General features: G+C 41.8%; 1 protein-coding gene across 1 annotated transcript in view; it reads left to right on the top strand.

The window, feature by feature from the left end:
* MAML1 (mastermind like transcriptional coactivator 1) overlaps positions 1-18,052 on the top strand; it is a 46,141-nt gene that overhangs the window by 957 nt on the left and 27,132 nt on the right. The gene's annotated exons all lie outside the window — the stretch shown is intronic.

Here is an 18,052-nt window from a genome sequence, read left to right on the forward strand (position 1 = left end):
GCTTAAATATGGAAATAAAACGGCCTTTAGTTGACCAAACTGTTCTGCATGGAAAATCAAGAATCTTTGGAAATCTTAGTAAAGACATAGTACTGCTCATTGAGGTGTACAAAGGTATTCTTTATTTAGGCAACCCTGAAATTTGTGAATTTGTGATTCCAGCAATACTGTTGACAAAGCCAGTTTTCATTATAAGCCTGTTTAAAACCTCTGATGATATTAGAGTTTGTTGGTAAATTATTATGCCCTTTGGGTTCTCAATAGATATTCGGGAAATTTGTTGGTTAGAGGTTTTCCTTCCTGAGACTGATTATAAGGTTCCTTGCTGTTGTTTTCTTGGTAATTTAAAGTTTAGAACAAATGTTACCAATTTAATTTGTGTGTTTTTAAATTCATGCCTCTGTTAAGGTCTCACCTGGGCTGTTGCAGTACTCTTCCCTAATTAGTCTTAAGATGTTCGGTCTCTTTCACCCTTTAAATGCTAGGTGTGTCACAGCCCCTATGCTCTGTTTGAATTATTTTCCTTGTTCTCTCCCACACTAGCTTGGGCTACTGGACATCTCATTGCTTATTGTTATCAAGTCTTACATAGTCAAGTCTTCTCATCCTCACTTTTCTTGTCTGTAAACTGAGGATGTGTTTGGTTTCCTCTAGGATTTTTATAAGACTCAAAAGAAATGAGTGTCGATATGAAAAATATTTCATAAATGGAAAGGCTGCCTGCAGGACCCTCCCCCATCACCTTTCAGAATCCTGACATCCTTCAGGGCCATCTCATCTTCCTCTTTAAAACCAGTTTCCACCCTACCCCACAGCAGTTAGAATCTCCTTTGTCAAAACATTTAGGAAATGTATTGTCTATGCTATTTATTTTAAGCGCAACGTCACATAGTACTTTAGGACATGTCTTGCAAACAGACTGTAAGCCCTGGGAGACAGGGAGGGGTGCAGCTCACAGTCAAAGGAAAGACTTTTAAGAGTTGTGGGGGGTGGGCTTCCCTGGTGGTGCAGTGGTTAAGAATCCGCCTGCCAATGCAGGGGACACCGGTTGGAGCCCTGGTCCGGGAAGATCCCACATGCCGCGGAGCAACTAAGCCCGTGTGCCACAACTACTGAGCCTGCGCTCTAGAGCCCGCGAGCCACAACTACTGAGCCCACATGCCACAGCTACTGAAGCCTGTGCGCCTAGAGCCAGTGCTCTGCAGCAAGAGAAGCCACCACAATGAGAAGGCCGCACACCACAACTAGAGAAAGTCCACGCGAAGCAATAAGACCCAACACAGCCAAAAATTAATTAATTAATTAATTTTTAAAAAGAGTTGTGGGTGGTAATTCCGTGTAAGTAAATAGTGAAAGCTCATAAAAATCTCAATTTTACACTCACATAGTTACCTTGAACCACCCCCTAGAATGTATATTAGTAGTGATTCAGTTTGTTTAAAGAGACTAAGAATTTAGATCCCCTATGATATTTTTAGTCCTAAACTACTAGAGAGAAATTGGACATGCTGTTTGAAGAGAAATTAATTCTGAGTGTGTTAGAACTTGAGTCTGGCCTGTCAGTCATTCTTTTGGGTGATTAGGTATGCCATGTTATGTTGATGTCTTATCGCATTAAACCTTGACCCATGGATTTCATGAGTTAAACTTTAGAATGGAATTGCTCTTCAACCTCCTTACTAGGAAGAAGGACCTTTTTCACTTCAGTCTCCAAGTGATTCTAGGTGAGCTCTTTGGCCTTGGAGTGGGGTTTTAGGAATGGAAGATCAGTGTCACTAAGAACACAGTGGCTTGTTCCGTTTTAGTGGCTCGTTCAGTTCAGAGAGGGGGAGAGTCCTTGCCTTGGTAGGATTTTGGCTTGGAGAGAGAGCACAGCTTTGCCAGAGAAATGGAGGGGAGAAAGTGCCTCTCAGTCATTGTTATTTTTGACAATTCTGTGTATGTTTTTGATCTAATTAATATTCCTTACATAAGGAATATTATTCTTATTTTTTTTCCAAATGTCCTGTAGTACTCTTAGGCAGTCGTTTCATAGCAAAGTTACCATTGGTAAACCATTTGTACAAGTGAAAAGGGATCAAGTCAAATTACTAGTAGAGTACACCTTCTGCTTATGTTTTTCCCCTTCTTAGGATATTCCACCACAACAAAACCTTGACCACTATCTTCCTACTGTAGATACTGTTAGAGATGGATCAGAAACAGTGCTTCAGACTTTTTTCTACTCTAATTGTCAAGGAATTACCTCATTAGGTTTTCTTCATACTGTGTGTGCTCATTAAAAACCAAATAGTAGTTTTCTAATGATAGGATTGACTTTTTTTTTAATTTATTTATTTTATTTATTTATTTTTGGCTGCGTTGGGTCGTCATTGCTGCACGGGGGCTTTCTCTAGTTGCAGCGAGTGGGGGCTACTCTTTATTGCGGTGCACGGGCTTCTCATTGCGGTGGCTTCTCTTGTTGCGGAGCACGGGTTCTAGGCATGTGGGCTTCAGTAGTTGTGGCACGTGGGCTCAGTAGTTGTGGCGCACAGGCTCAGTAGTTATGACACAAGGCTTAGTTGCTCCGCGACATGTGGGATCTTCCTGGACCAGGGATCTAACCCGTGTCCCCTGCTTTGGCAGGCAGATTCTTAACCACTGCGCCACCAGGGAAGTCCAGATTGACTTCTTTGTATTAGGGATGCCAGATAATAGAGAATTATCCACTCACTTTATACATTCATTCTGTCATGAAAATAGTCTTCTACAATAGCTTGAACATTTCCTTTTAGTAAAAATTTTTTTTAATATTTATTTATTTTGGCTGCACCTGGTCTTAGTGGCAGCACACGGGATCCTTGCCGTGGCACGTGGACTTCTTAGTTGCAGCATGCATGTGGGATCTAGTTCCCTGACCAGGGCTTGAACCCGGGCCCCCCTGAATTGGGAGTGCAGAGCTTCAGCCACTGGACCACCAGGGAAATCCCTCTTTTAGTAAAATGTTATAAAGGTTTATGCCACATCCCCTTATCCACCATTGTCACACTTTTGCTGCTTACTCCTTAAGTCGTTGTGATAGTCTACCAAGAAATTTGACGGTTGCATGCCAACCATTCATGGAAGTTGCCTTTCCTGCTTAGTTTAGGCATGCAGTATTTCTCTCTCTCTTTTTTTTTTTCTTTTTCTTTTTATTCTTTTAATAAGATCTTTCACAGGACAGAAAAATTTAATTTTGATAAAATCCAGTTTATAATCATTTATTTTATGAATTGTGTTTTGGTGTTATGTTTAAGAACTCTTTTTATACATCTCTAGATTCAAAATGTTCATATTTTGTCGAGGATTTTTTGCATTTAAGTTCATGTAAAATGTTAATCTGTAATTTCCTTCCTTTCTCTCTTTCCTCTTTTTCTTTCTTCTCTCTTTTTAACTTTTATCTGTACATAACTACACAAATAGTACAAAGAACATCTCCTCTTAGATTCTATCCATTGTCATCATCATGCCCCATTTGCTTTATCGTTTGCATACATACCTCTTTCTGTCTTCTCTTTCTCCCTAAAACTTTTGTTCTCTGAACCACCTGTGAGAACACTGCACATATGGCTCTCTACCCCAAACACCCAGTGTGTACCTTCTAAGAGTTAAGATAAGATGTGTGAAATCTTAATAATGATTTTGTAGACCGAACTTGTGTAGGAATTATGTAAATAACAAATTATTTTTAGGGAGTAGATATTTCTAAACATAAAACAGACATTGTTCTATAATCATATGGGATAATTTTAGAGAAAAGATGACTAATGTGGTTTTAGAATCCCATTTCTTCCTGTAACATTTGCGACCTTGTCATAGTACCATCTTTCCTTTTTTATCTTCAGTATCCCCTTTCCCACTGGGTCCTTCCCTTTAGCTTGAAACAGGAGCACATATTCTCCTTTCTTTTGTCTTTTCTCACCCTCAAAATAGTATTCTATCTCCTTCCTTCCCTTTGTGCTTTCCACTGCACTTCCCATTTACTCATTGCCCCATTGTAATCTGCCTTCTACCTCTTTTACTTTTCCAAAGCTGCCCCCTTAAAGGACACCAAAGATGGAATTACCAAATTCAGTGGCTTCTTAGTCATCATTCTTTTTGACTTCCTCCTTCCTAAGGCTCTTCTCTTAGCTTCTACTCTCTTCTGATTTTCTTTCCAGCTTTCTGACTTTTTTGGTCTCCTTCCTGCTTTCCCTTATTAATTCATGCAACAAATATTTGAGTGCCTACTGTGGGCCAGAGCATATTTTAGTTGCTAGGGATACAGCAGTGAACAAGACAGATTGAAACTCTGCTCTTACGGAGACAGATCAATAATTTTTAAAATTAATTTTAAGTTATAATAAATGCTAAGAAAAAATTTAAAGAGTTATGTGATACTGAGTGATTTGTAGCAGCAGCTTTAGATATGGTAGTAGCAGCTTTGTCTTAATTTGGCCTGAATGACAGGAGTTTATGAATCAGCTGAAAGTTTCAGAAAAGAACATTCCAGTTAGAACCATCAGCACAAAGTCTTGGAGGCAGGAACCTTCTGAGCTTGCATGAAGACAGAAAGGAGGTCAGTGTGCCCAGAGCAGCAGGTATGCAGCTGGTATGAGTAAGCAAGGATCAGATCAGGTGCAGTGAGAAGCAATAGCAGGATTTTAAGCAAAAACATCACATGATCTAACATTTTTTAAAGGCCATTCTGGTGCTAGATGGAGGATGTCTGGGATTGGTCTGGGTGAGAGTGGATGCAGTTAAAGCTTTTGCAATGTCTAGGCTGGGGCTGGTGGTAGTAGTGCAGATGGAGAGGAGGAGATGGATTCTGGACAGCTTCTTAAGGCAGAGGTGACAGAGGTTGCTGATGGACTAGATGGATTGGATGGGGGCAAATGGGAGGCATTGAAGGGAATTCCAATTTTTTTGGCTTGAGAAACTTTCTTTGCACACTTTTTAAACATTCATGGTCCCCAACCAACTAAATTCTCTACTTTTTTCACTCAGTTTTCTTTTCCTGGGTTAATGTCATTGATTTTTTTTTTAAATATTTATTTATTTGGCTGCGTCGGGTCTTAGTTGTGGCATGTGGGATATTTGTTGCAGCATGTGGGATCTTAAGATTGTGGCGCTCGGGTTCTTCGTTGCAGTGCACAGGCTTCTCTCTAGTTGTGGTGTGCGGGACTCCAGGGCGCCCAGGCTCAGTAGTTGTGGCACGTGGGCTCTCTAGTTGTGGCTTGTGGGCTTAGTTGCCCTGCGACATATGGGATCTTAGTTCCCCGACCAGTGATCGAACCCGCATCCCCTGCATTGGAAGGCGGATTCTTAACCACTGGACCACCAGGGAAGTTCCTGTCATTGATTCTTTCATGGCTTCATCTATCACCTGTAATAATGAGATTCTCCAGATATCTCTACCAAGGTTCAGATCCAGCTGTCTATTGGACATTTCCACTTTGATTTCCCACATGTCCAAAAGGAACTCTCCCTTTTTCTTGCCAGTCTTATGTTTCTTCAGAGTATTTTCCCTAGTCCAGTCATCCAAAGTAGAAACTTGGGAATTATTCACTCCTTTTCTTCATTTCCTGTTTTTTTGAGTTTTGTGGGTTTTTTTTTGTTTTGGTTTGGTTTTTTTGGGGCACGCTCTGCAGCATGCGGAATCTTAGTTCCCCGACCAGGTATTGAACCAGTGCCCCCTGCATTGGGAGAGCAGAGTCTTAACCACTTGGCCCGCCAAGGAAGTCCCTATTTCCGTCTTTAAGTTGGTTATTTGTTCAACCAACATTGAGCTCCTGCTGGGAGCCAGAAATTGTGGTGGTGCCAGACCTGTGTGTCATGCAGTCTCTTGGGGAGTAGGTGGTAAACAGTTCATTGCAAAGCCCTGTTGAGGGCTGAAAAGCCTGTGGGAATACTAGGAAAGGGATGCCCCTTGGGTGAAGTTGGGTAAGTTTTAAAGACTTGACTTTTAAAATGGGTCTTAATATTTTGCCAGATGTTTTCCCAAAGGGCGTTATATGAAACGCTAATTTCATAGGCTGTTAAAAGAGTTCTAGAGTTGAGCAAATTTGGGTGACACTGGGATAAACAAATTTAAAGTTTCCTTTATTTAGGATATTTCCAAACATTTAATAGGCTAATATGCATGCGGACTTGAGCTCTTATCAGGGGGCATCTAATAGGATTTTGATTTCTGTGGGAAACTAAGCAAAAGCACAAAATTATGACAGTGAGTAAATCTTTGAATTTAAGGCTTAAAGTGCCAGACAGGCTGGAAGATAAAACTGGAAAGGTAGGAGTCATATCACGAAAAGCTTTGTCTTTGATACTGGGTGTTTGGACTGAATAATTTTGAAACATTGTGAATCCTGCCTCACACATTTTATGTTGACATTTTGAACTTTTCATCCTAAGTTTTTAAGCTTATGAAAAATTATAATGCATTGGTTGTGTTAATCAATTGTATATTAAATTACTGTAACAATTTATTAAGTGAAATATATGAAATAAGAAATTTATGTAACACATAAGTGCTACATATGTTTAATGTGAATCAACTATTTTAAAAAGAGAAAAGAAAAAGGGTAAAAATGCTGTTTATAGTTGCAGAGGATATAACTTCCAGAGAATTATAAATACTAACATTTAAAAATAAAATGGTTATATCATTTTTTAAAATGTTGCCAGTGGAACCTGAATACCTTAGTGATATGCTTTCATCAACCATTTAAAGAATGCTTTTCTTTAACAGAAATTTTGTTTATTTTAAGAAGGTTTATTTATGATTTTTTTAAAATTAATTTATTTATTTTACTGCGTGTGGGCTTTTCTCTAGTTGCGGCAAGCCGGGGGATACTCTTTGTTGCGGTGCGTGGGCTTCTCATTGCGGTGGCTTCTCTTGTTGTGGAGCACTGGCTCTAGGCGCGTGGGCTCAGTAGTTGTGGCACGCGGGCTCTAGAGCAAGGCTCAGTAGTTGTGGCGCAAGGGCTTAGTTGCTCCGCGGCATGTGGGATCTTCCCGGACCAGGGCTCAAACCCGTGTTCCCTGCATTGGCAGGAGGTTTCTTAACCACTGTGCCACCAGGGAAGTCCCTGTTTTTTTAATTTATTATTTTTGGCTGCGTTGGGTCTTCGTTGCTGCGTGCGCAGGCTTTCTCTAGTTGCAGTGAGCGGGGGCTACTCTTTGTTGTGGTGCGCAGGCTTCTCATTGCAGTGGCTTCTCTTGTTGTGGAGCACGGGCCCTAGGCGTGCAGGCTTCACTGGTTGTGGCACACAGGCTCAGTAGTTGTGGCGCACAGGCTTAGTTGCTCCGTGGCATGTGGGATCTTCCCAGACCAGGGCTCGAATTCACTTCCCCTGCATTGGCAGGCAGATTCTTAACCATTGTGCCACCAGGGAAGTTCTAACAGAAATGTTAAATTATTCCTTTTTCTTGGAACTTGCATTTCTTTTTCCTTTTCTTTCTTTCTTTCTTTTTTTTTTTTAATTGGAGTATAGTTGATTTACAGTGCTGTGCTAGTTTCAGGCACACAGCAAAGTGATTCAGCCCTACACACATATATATCCGTTTTCATATTCTTGTCTCTTATAGATTATTACTATACAGTAAATTCCTTTTTTGCTCTTTTTAAAGTTGATTTATAGGGAATTCCCTGGCAGTCCAGTGGTTGGGACTCCACGCTTTCACTGCTGAGGGCCCGGGTTTGATCCCTGGTCATGGAACTAGGATCCCACAAGCCACATAGCGTGGCCAAAAAAAAAGTCGATTTATACAAAAGAATATATGTAGCATTTATAGGTTCTGTGTGTTATATATATTTCTTATTTCAGTAAGTGGAATTACAGTAAATTAGTATACAACAAATAACAAGCACATTATAAATTTTTATAAATAATTAAGCAAAAAAAGTACAGGTTTATTATACATGCCTCCCTTAATGAGATGGATGAGGCTTTTCCCATCTCAATTTGTTCACATAACTGTGGATGAATATTACTTGCTGACAAAATGATAGTTCTTAATTCTTTTCCTATTTTTTGTTTGTTTTTATACATTTAAGTTCCAGTAATCCTTGTTCATATAAGTATAAAAGGAAGAAATTTAATTATACAATGTTAATCAAGTTTTTGAAATTTGAGTTGGTATGCCAAAAATCACACAGTGATATGTATCATCAAAATTAATTTACCAATTAGACGACAGCTTGGTTTGGTACACTTTCAACTTTAATGAAAGCAGAGAATTAGAAACCATCTCACTTACAAAAGGATAATCTAGTCGTCAGTCATTCACTTTCTCAGTTATGGAGAAATGAAACACAAAGGCTTTACATTTATCAATTGATTGTTGATTATACCTGTTATTCTTTCACTTAGAAGGACCTTGTTTAACCTAATATACTCAAAATTGGTTGGGAAAATCAAAATACTGTTCATTTCAATACACCTTTGCCAATACAGTATTTTTTGATAAAACATTTTTATTTGCTTTAGATATATTTTCATCAAAACCTTAGAGCTGTGACTGTAGCTTGTTTAATGTATGAAAAATGTCTACCTAATTGGCAAAATGAGTCTCCATTTTCAAGTTAATCAGCTTTCTGTCAGAAAAGGTTTGCTTCATTTTTCAAATACAAATAATACTATACAACCCTGTGAGTACCATCTCACTTTTCTAAGGGAGAGTTCAAGAGCATGGAGCCTTGTCGTGAGTTTTGTTGCCTGCATAAAATACTGTGCATTGCCTGCATGTATTTTATTCATATTAAGCATTCATTTGAAGAGCTATATGTTATTTGGTTAGTTGAGGATGGAAGAATGATGTCTTTAAATGAAAAATATCACCACTCCTGCTGCCCACTCTATGGCAGTCTTAATTCAAAGCATCCCAACTCGCAGGCCAAACTTTGGCAATTTAAGTGCTCAAGGCCCTTAAGTCAGTGAAGAACTATTGTGCCTAGCAGAGCAACAGAAGAGACTGGTATACGGTGAACATTTGGAGCAGCATGTCATTGGGGTGGCATCTGGCACCATGGGAATGAAACCCATGTGCAACACTCCAAGGTCCCTAAAATACTTTGAATGCAGTTCTTTGAAAATGGCCTGATTTCTCTAGGTGTCTTTACGCGTATGCCCTTCCCTAGTCTCATAATGCCTGACACCTGCTCACCATTCAGAACTCTGCTCATGTGCCATCTCCTCTAGGACCTCTTTCCTAAGTCCCTCCTCTAGCCAGGCTAGGTACTTAAACCTATGCCAGAACAACCACACTGAGCTTTAATTAGCGTGTTTGCCGCTCTCCATTATACTATGAGCAATCTGAGAGCAAGACCAGTAGTTTAGCACCAGACCTCACACATATTTGGCAGACAGCAAGCATCTGTTGAATGAATGTTAATGATATTGTGGAAGGAGCTCTGAATTGAGAGTCAGAAGCTGTATGTTTTTAGGCTGGGATCATTTCAGAGGTGGAGTTGACAGAGCTAAGACAGTAGGCCCTGATTTGTACCGCCATGTTCATTGCAGCCTTGTTCATAGTAGCCAAGAGGTGGAAGCAATCTGAGTTTCCATCAACAGATATGAATGGATGAAGAAAATGTGCTGTATACATACAGTGGACTATTATTAAGCCTTAAAAAGGAAGGAAATCTTGTCGTATGTTGAAACATGGATGAACCTTGAGGACATCATGCTAAATGAAATAAGCCAATTGCAGGAAGAGGAATACTGCATGATTCCACTTATCTGAGATATCTAAAATAGTGAAACTCTTAGAAACACAAAGTAGAATGGTAGTTGCCAAGGGCTGGAGGGAAGGGGAGAGTGGGAGTTGTTCAGTGGACGTAGAGTTTCAGTTTTGCTAGATGAAAAGTTCTAGAGATTTGTTGCACAGCAGTGTGCATATAGTTAACGCTACTGTACTGTACATATAAAAAAGATGGTAACTTTTATGATATGGTTTTTGACCACAAATTATTTTTGAAGTATAGTTGAATTAGTGTTGTGTTACTTATTGCTGTACAGCAGTGACTCAGTTGTACATAGATACATACATTCTTTTTCATATTCTTCTCCATTATGGTTTATCACAGGATACTGAATACAGTTCCCAGTATATATACCAGTTTGCATCTGCTAATCCCAAACTCCCCATCCAACCCTCTCCCCCCAACCCCATGGCAACCACCAATCTATTCCCTATGTTCCTGATTCTACTTCTGTTTCATAGATAGGTTCATTTGTGACCACAATTTTTTAAAAATTAATTACAAGACAAAAACTATGATTTTCCAAACGATATGCTTGGAAAATTTTTAGCAATTATAAGGGCTTTAGTTATTTATTTATTGGCCACACCTTGCTGGCATGTGGGATCTTAGTTCCACGACCAGGGATCGAACCAGTGCCCCCTGCATTGGAAGCACAGAGTCTTAACCACTCGACCACCAGGGAAGTCCCTAATAAGGGCTTCTTAATAAAGGCATATCAAGACATCCCTGGAGATGCAGTGGTTAAGAATCCGCCTGCCAGTGCAGGGGACACGGGTTTGAGCCCTGGTCCGGGAAGAACCCACATGCCGTGGAGCAACTAAGCCCATGCACCACAGCTACTGAGCCTGAGCTCAAGAGCCCGTAAGCCACAACTACTGAGCACATGTGCTACAACTACTGAAGCCTGTGCGCCTGGAGCCCGTGCTCCACAACAAGAGAAGCCACCACAATGAGAAGCCTGTGCACCACAACAAAGAGTAGCACCCACTGGCCACAACTAGAGAAAGCCCGTGCGCAGCAATGAAGACCCAACACAGCCAAAAATAAACAAACAAATAAATTTATTTAAAAAAGGATACTCTGTGGCAGAGTGTCATGTATATCAGAATTAGAGCGGTCCCCACTTATCTGCAGTTTTGCTTTCCACTGTTCCAGTTACCTGAGGTCAACCATTGTCCGAAAATATTAAGTAGAAAATTTTAGAAATAATTCATAAGTTTTAAATTAGGTGCCATTCTGAGTAGTGTGAAGAAATCTTGTGCTCTGTCCCCCTGGGGACATGAATCATCCCTTTGTCTAGCATATTTACGCTGTATACCCTATACACCCTTTAGTCACTTAGTAGCCATCTGGGTTATCAGATTGATAGTCACGGGATTTAAGTGCATCTAACCCTCATTTTACTTAATAATGGCCCCAAAACACAAGAGTGGTGATGCCAGAATTTCAGAGATGCCAAAGAGAAAGTGTAAAGTGCTTCCTTTAAGTGAAATGTATAGATTTCAGTACTATCCCTGGTTTTAGTCATCCACTGGGGGTGCAACCCCCTGGATAAGGGGGAACTACTGTACTTGGGGCACTTTTTAACTATATATCTTCTTGCCTACTGATGCCCTCCCTTTTCCACCTCTCCCCTGACTTTCATCCCTTATCACTGCTAAAATGAGTCACTGTTATTCATGGGAATATGTCATATCCCTTAGTTGTGTGGAGGTTTGGTTTCAATTCTTCACTCTTTGGGTCATATTATACACCTACACCCTTGTAGGTGTATAATATATGTATATTATACGTATAATATACGTATAATATACGTATATTATATAATAATATAATATAGTATACGTCCCCATTCCTTGATTTGGAGCTTGGATATATGACTTCCTTTGGCCAATGAGACGTTAATGAGAGGGATAAGAGGATATATTGTATTTATGAAACAATAATTTTTTAATTCAGAAAACAAAATCTTGGAAATATTATAAAAATATGAAATATGTGCGTGAACTATACATATGAAATATGAGTAATTTTCCCAAAAAGTAAAGAAAAAGAAGACAAAGCCGAAAATAGAGAAGAAAATTAGAGGACCAGTGTAGGAGGTTGAACACCTGAAAAATAGAAGTTACTAGAAGAAAGAAATGATTTTAAAAATAATTTGAGGGACTTCCCTGGTTGTCCAGTGGTAAAGAATCCACCTTCCAATGCAGGGGATGTGGGTTCCATCCCTGGTCGGGGAACTAAGGTCCCACATGCTGTGGGGCAACTAAGCCCGCACGCCACAATATTGAGCTCGTGTGCCTCAACGAGAGAGCCTGAATGCTGCAAACTACAGAGCCCACGTGCTCTGGAGCCTGCGCACCACAACTACAGAGTCCATGCTCCCAGGAGCCTGCACGTCACAACTAGAGTGAGAAAACCTGCACACCATAGCTAGAAAGTAACCTGAGCGCCGCAACTAGAGAGAAGCCCGAGCGCTGCAACGAAGAGCCTGCGCACTGTAACAAAAGATCCCACGTGCCTCAACGAAGATCTCGTATGCCGCAACTAAGACCTGACGCAGCCAAAAAAATAAGGAAAATAAATAAATAAAATAAATATTTTAAAAATAATAATAATTTGAGAATTTAAGGGCATGAGTTGCCAGATTAAAAGGGCGCACTGTGCCCAGCACTGGGGAAGAAAATAGACCCACGCCAGTTACAAATTCTGAACATTCAGTTTAAAGAAGAGATACAAACTTCCAGCATGGGGAGGCTAGGGTACTAGGTCATATATCAAGAATCAGAGTATCTTTGGACTTCTTGGCGGCACCATAGGAATCAAGAGGACAACAGTACAATGCTGAAATTCTGAAGTAAAATGATTACCAACCTAGAATTCTATACCTAGGCAAAGTATACAACAAGAATGAGTATAGAATAAAGTCATTTTCAGAAATTAAGGATTTAAAAAATTTTACCTGTCACCCTTTTTAAGAAGCTACTGCAAGAAATACTCCATCAATATTGAAAGAATAAATCAAGAAAGAGTAAGACATTAGATACAGAAAACAGGAGACCCAACAAAAAAAAAAATGACAGGGGTTCACTTGGAGGAGGATGATAAATGATACCAGGATGGCCTGTATTGATCATGTCTCTCCTTTCATGCTTTGCCAAGGACACTCATGGAAGTTTTCAGCTTTTCCCTGAGAGTGGGAGGTAGGCCACGTTGGGCTTAGAAGCAGAAGTACAGAGCAGCCCACTCTCACTGACCAGACTTCTGCTGCATGTCCAGCGCCTGGTCTACATGCTGCATGTCTTGCCATGTGCCCAACTGTGGAGAAACCTGTGTTTCCCAAGACTCACTCATGACCTCGCTTGCAACTTCCTCGGAGGGGACCTTGTCAACTTCCATAGAAGCAGAAGTCAGACCATGACCCAAGACTGCTCTGCTCACCTCCTTCTGGAGCCTCTGTCCAGTGAGATCAGTGCAGCTTGCTTCTTGCATGGCTGGTGTTTGCTTGCCCTCCCTTTTCAAGACTAGGTGGTATGTTGTTTGGGGATAGATTAAATGAGGGTGGTAGAACTATTATTAAAAGCAATTAACACAAAATCAGGATATTAGATATCTGTGTCAGGGGTTGAAGAGAAGGGATACAGGGGCTTCTAAGGAGAGCTCCTCAGACTTAATGTGCGTGTGAATCACTTGGAGACCCTGTTAAAATGCAGATTCTAAGCCAGAGCAGGGGGAGGCTGAGATTCAGCAGTTTTTAAACCTTCCAGGTGATGCTAGTTCTGTCCTGGGACCATACTTTGAGTGCCAGTGTTCTAAAGTGCCATTACTGTTGCTTCTTAATTTGAGCAGTTGATGCACAGTGTTCATTTTATTGTTAACTCTTGATGTATGCATGTATGTGTGATAGCTTTCACAACAAAAAGGTTTTAATTGCAAAGGAAAATATGAGAAGGATGTATTGAGCAAAAATCCTGGAGATAAACATGTCAAATCATAAAAGCCTTGCGTACTTTATTGTATTAGTCAGTGTTCTCCAGAGAAACAGAACCATTAGGAGACATATATATATGGAGGGGAGGGGAGTATTGATTGGTTTTATTGTAATGAATTGGCTCACACAGTGACAGAGGCTGACAAGTCCCAAGATCTGCAGTCGGCAAGCTGGAGACCCAGGAGAACCAATAGTCGGAATGTTGGCATGCTCCAGACCCCATGAAGAGCCAGTGTTACAGTTTGAGTTCACAGGCAGGAAAAAAAAAAACGATGTCTCAGCTCAAGGCAATCAGGCAAGAGGAGTTCCTTCTTGCTTAGCCTTTTTATTCTGTTCAGGATCCCACTTGATTGGATCCATCCAAATCAGGAGGGCAATCTGCTTTACTCCGTCTACTGATGCAAGTATTAATTTCATCCAGAAGCACCTTCATAGCCACACCCACAATAATGTTTGACCAAATATCTGGGCACCCCATGGCCCAGTCAGGTTGATGAATAAATGTTAAGAAATTGAATGACTTAGAATTTCTCAGCAGCAACACAGGGAGCTAAAAGACAATGGTGCAGTTCCTTCCAAATTCTGAAGAATGAACTCCATACTGGGCTTATCTATCCAGACAAAATACGAGTCAAGGGCATGTGTAGAAGGAAGATATTTTCAGACATGTGAAAAATTAATCTACATGCTTTTTCTTAGGAAACTATGGGAGAGTGTGTTTCATAAAACAAAGAAATGAACCAAGAAGGAGGAAGATATGAGATAAGAGGGACCTTAGGATGACAGTAGCCAGTCCACACAAGAGCTTGTCAGAGGACTCCTGGACAGACTGTGCCAGAAGATGAAGAGACAATGTCTTATGTGAATGCACATCCCGAGAGACATCTAGAACACTGGCATAGAATCAGGGGTTGACAAATGTATGGAAAACCAAAAAATAAGCAAAAAGAATATAACCTTTTTACACCTTTGTCCTAAACATTTTTTTTTTTTTTTTTTTTTGCGGTACGCAGTCCTCTCACTGTTGTGGCCTCTCCCGTTGCAGAGCACAGCCTCCGGAGGCGCAGGCTCAGCGGCCATGGCTCACGGGCCCAGCTGCTCCGGGGCATGTGGGATCTTCCTGGACTAGGGCACGAACCCGCGTCCCCTGCATCGGCAGGCGGACTCTCAACCACTGCACCATTTATTTAAATAAAATTAAATAAATAAATAAATAAAAGAATCCGCCTGCCAATGCAGGGGACAGGGGTTTGAACCCTGGTCGGGGAAGATCCCACATGCTGCGGAACAGCTAAGCCCGTGCGCTACAGCTACTGAACCTGCGCTCTACAGCCAGCGAGCCACAACTACTGAGCCCGCCTGCCACAACTACTGAAGACCGCACACCTAGAGCCCATGCTCTGCAACAAGAGAAGCCACCACGATGAGAAGCCTGCGCACCACAACGAAGAGTAGCCCCCGCTTGCCGCAACTAGAGGAAGCCTGCACACAGCAATGAAGACCCAATGCAGCCAAAAACAAACTAATTAATTTTTTTCAAAAAAGATGTGAGCAGCTATCACTCCCATGTTCACTCCACACACACACTCTGATACTGCTTCTGAGCTACAGTTACTGCCGATCTTCTTCCTCTTTGCTCTCTTTACCCTCTCCAAGCCTTAGTTCCCTTCCCTGTGAAATGGTGATAATACCTGCTTTGCAGAGTTGCTCTGCCTAGCACAGAATAGGTGCCTAATAAATGGTACTCTTACTGGTTTAGGAGATTTCTTTTTAAATGTTTGTTTTTATTTTGTTGTTTTTGATCTCCTGCCTACCTCTTTTCATCAAATCAGGTATGAGCTGGTTTGGCAAACTAGCCAATCCCAACGAACAAAATTTAGGGGTCTGTTTACTGAGCGGTATTAATGAGTCAGGTCCCGTTCTGGTGCTGAAAAGACCAGAGGTGAATGAGGGAGTGACCCTGCCTTTGGAGCTGACAGAGACAGATGCGGGATTGGACTGGACATCACTGTGCTGTGTTACATGTGCCACATTAGAGGGTGGCACAAAAAGCCAGTGGCAAACTCTGCAGTTGCCTCTGGGAATTGAGGAAGACTTTAAGGTGGGCACTAGGTGCTCTTTACTGTTGAGTGCAGGGGGATGCCCACACAGCTCCCTGTGCTCCTGGCACATCCACTTTTCTGCTTGCTCACCTCCATCCTTATTGCCACACACCCATGGCCTCTCCCCACTGCCAGCCTGAGAGTCCATCAGAATAGCACCAGTGAACCTGACCTCTCTGCCGCCACCTGTCATCACTCACTGTGCTCTAGCCACACATGAGCCTGCCAGGGACACTCTTTTCCCAGAGACCCTTGGGCAAAACCCTATCAGCAAACCTCAACAGTTCCACCTTCAGCATACATTCAGAATTGGCCACATCTCACCACCTCTGCTGCTACCACCCCAGTCTAAGCCATTGTTTCTTCTACCTGGATTATTGCCTCCTAATCAGTCTTCCTGTTTGCCCTAATCTTCCTATGATCTGGTCTCTGCCCAGCAGCCAGAGTGATCTTGTTCCCCTGCTGGACCCTGCCATAGGTTTTCCATCTCACCTGAGGATAAAACCAACCCTTAACCAGGGCCCACAGACCCTGTGCAGTCTGGTGCTCCTGTCCTTCCTGCCTTCTCTCACTCGGTCTCCTCCCCCTGGATCCCCTGTGGCATCATCACTTCAGGCTCCCCATCACCACCACCACTAGGCACGCTCCCACTCGGCCTCTGTATCACTGTTCCCTAGGCCTGGACCCTCTTCCAGAGATGGCACCTCTTACTCATCTCTCAGATTTTGGCTCAAACTTCTCACACTCAGTGAGGCCTTTACTGAGCACATTTTAAAAATCATAAGCCCCCACAAACTTCCTTTCTGTGCTTTATTTCCTTGGGAGCACAAGTTGATAGGAATGTAGGCTCCAGGAGAGCAAGGGATTTGTCTGTTTCCTTCCCTGCTATATCCCCAAGGCCCAGACAGTTGCTGGCTTGATGAGCTCTAAGTAGATTTTGGTTGAATACCCTGAATGAGATAATGAGAAGCAGTTTGGGAGAAAGTGAGAAGGGGCAACGTAGAGGCTTCCCAGCCAGGAAGCCGCCCATGCAGAGGCACAAAGGGTCCTGGTATGTTGAAGTTCAGCTTTCCTGACACAGGAGGGTAGGCTGTGACAAGGAGCCTTGTGTGCAGTGAGGAGCCTGCTGCCAGAAGCAGGCAGCAGGTTTAGGGGCGCTCCCTTTCGTCTTAGTGCTGTCCTGAACACTGAGGTTCAAAGCTAATTTCTAGAGCTGCGTTGTACAGTACTGGAGTCACCAGCCACGGAGGGCTGTTAAGTGCTTGAAGTGTGTCTAGTCCAAATTGAATTGTGCCAAAAGTGTAAAATATGTACTGGATTTTGAAACTGAGTACCAAAAAAGAATGCAAAATCTTTTTTAAATATTACATTTGAAGTGGAATATATTGGGTTAAATAAATTATTAAAATTAGCTTCACCTGTTTATTTTTGATGTGACTACGCCTGGAGGGCTTTTTAAAACTGTTTCCTTGGCCCAACCCCAAGTTTCTCACTTAGTGGGTCTCATTAACCCAAGTTGATGCCTGAGAATTTGCATTTCTAATAGGTTTCCAGGTGATGCTGATGCTACTGGTCTGGGACTACACTTCGAGAACCACTGCTCTAGAACAAAACAGGTTGAAGTTATTTTTTGAGGTGGGGAGGGGAAGAATTTGAAGGGGAAAAGTCTCAGATGAGGCAGGTCCAGAGGGAATAAGAAGGTGCAGCTGAAGGGAGTTAATCTTTGCAAGGAGAGATGTTTCCCTCTCAGAGAAGAGGGAAAGAAGAGAGTTGATAAGTAAAGACATTAAGTTTTGAGGTGAAAAAGAGGTACATTTGAAGGAATCACAGAAGCTGAACTTTGGGAAATGACTTTGAATCAAATAGATCTGTGTTCAAATCCTGGTTCAGCACTCACTTTCCATTCACTGTAAGCCCACCCCATAGGTAGTTGTGGAGATTAGGTGAACCAGTACTGCCTCCATTATTGGGCAGAGATCCCACAAAACTGAAGGACAAATATCCATGGGGCTAAAGAACAATAGAGTGACTTTGAAAGGGAGTGATGGCGAAGGTGGGAGGGTTAATTCTAGAAATGTTCATTGGGTGCTTGTAACTTGCTGCGCATTGGGTGCTTGTAACTTGCTGAGTACTGGGGGTGAAAAGGGCAGGGCTCTTGCCCTCTACGGATGGAGGGAGATGTAGAGAAATAGATCA

The sequence above is a fragment of the Delphinus delphis genome, chromosome 3 (assembly GCF_949987515.2).
Source record: "Delphinus delphis chromosome 3, mDelDel1.2, whole genome shotgun sequence".
Taxonomy (NCBI): domain Eukaryota; kingdom Metazoa; phylum Chordata; class Mammalia; order Artiodactyla; family Delphinidae; genus Delphinus; species Delphinus delphis.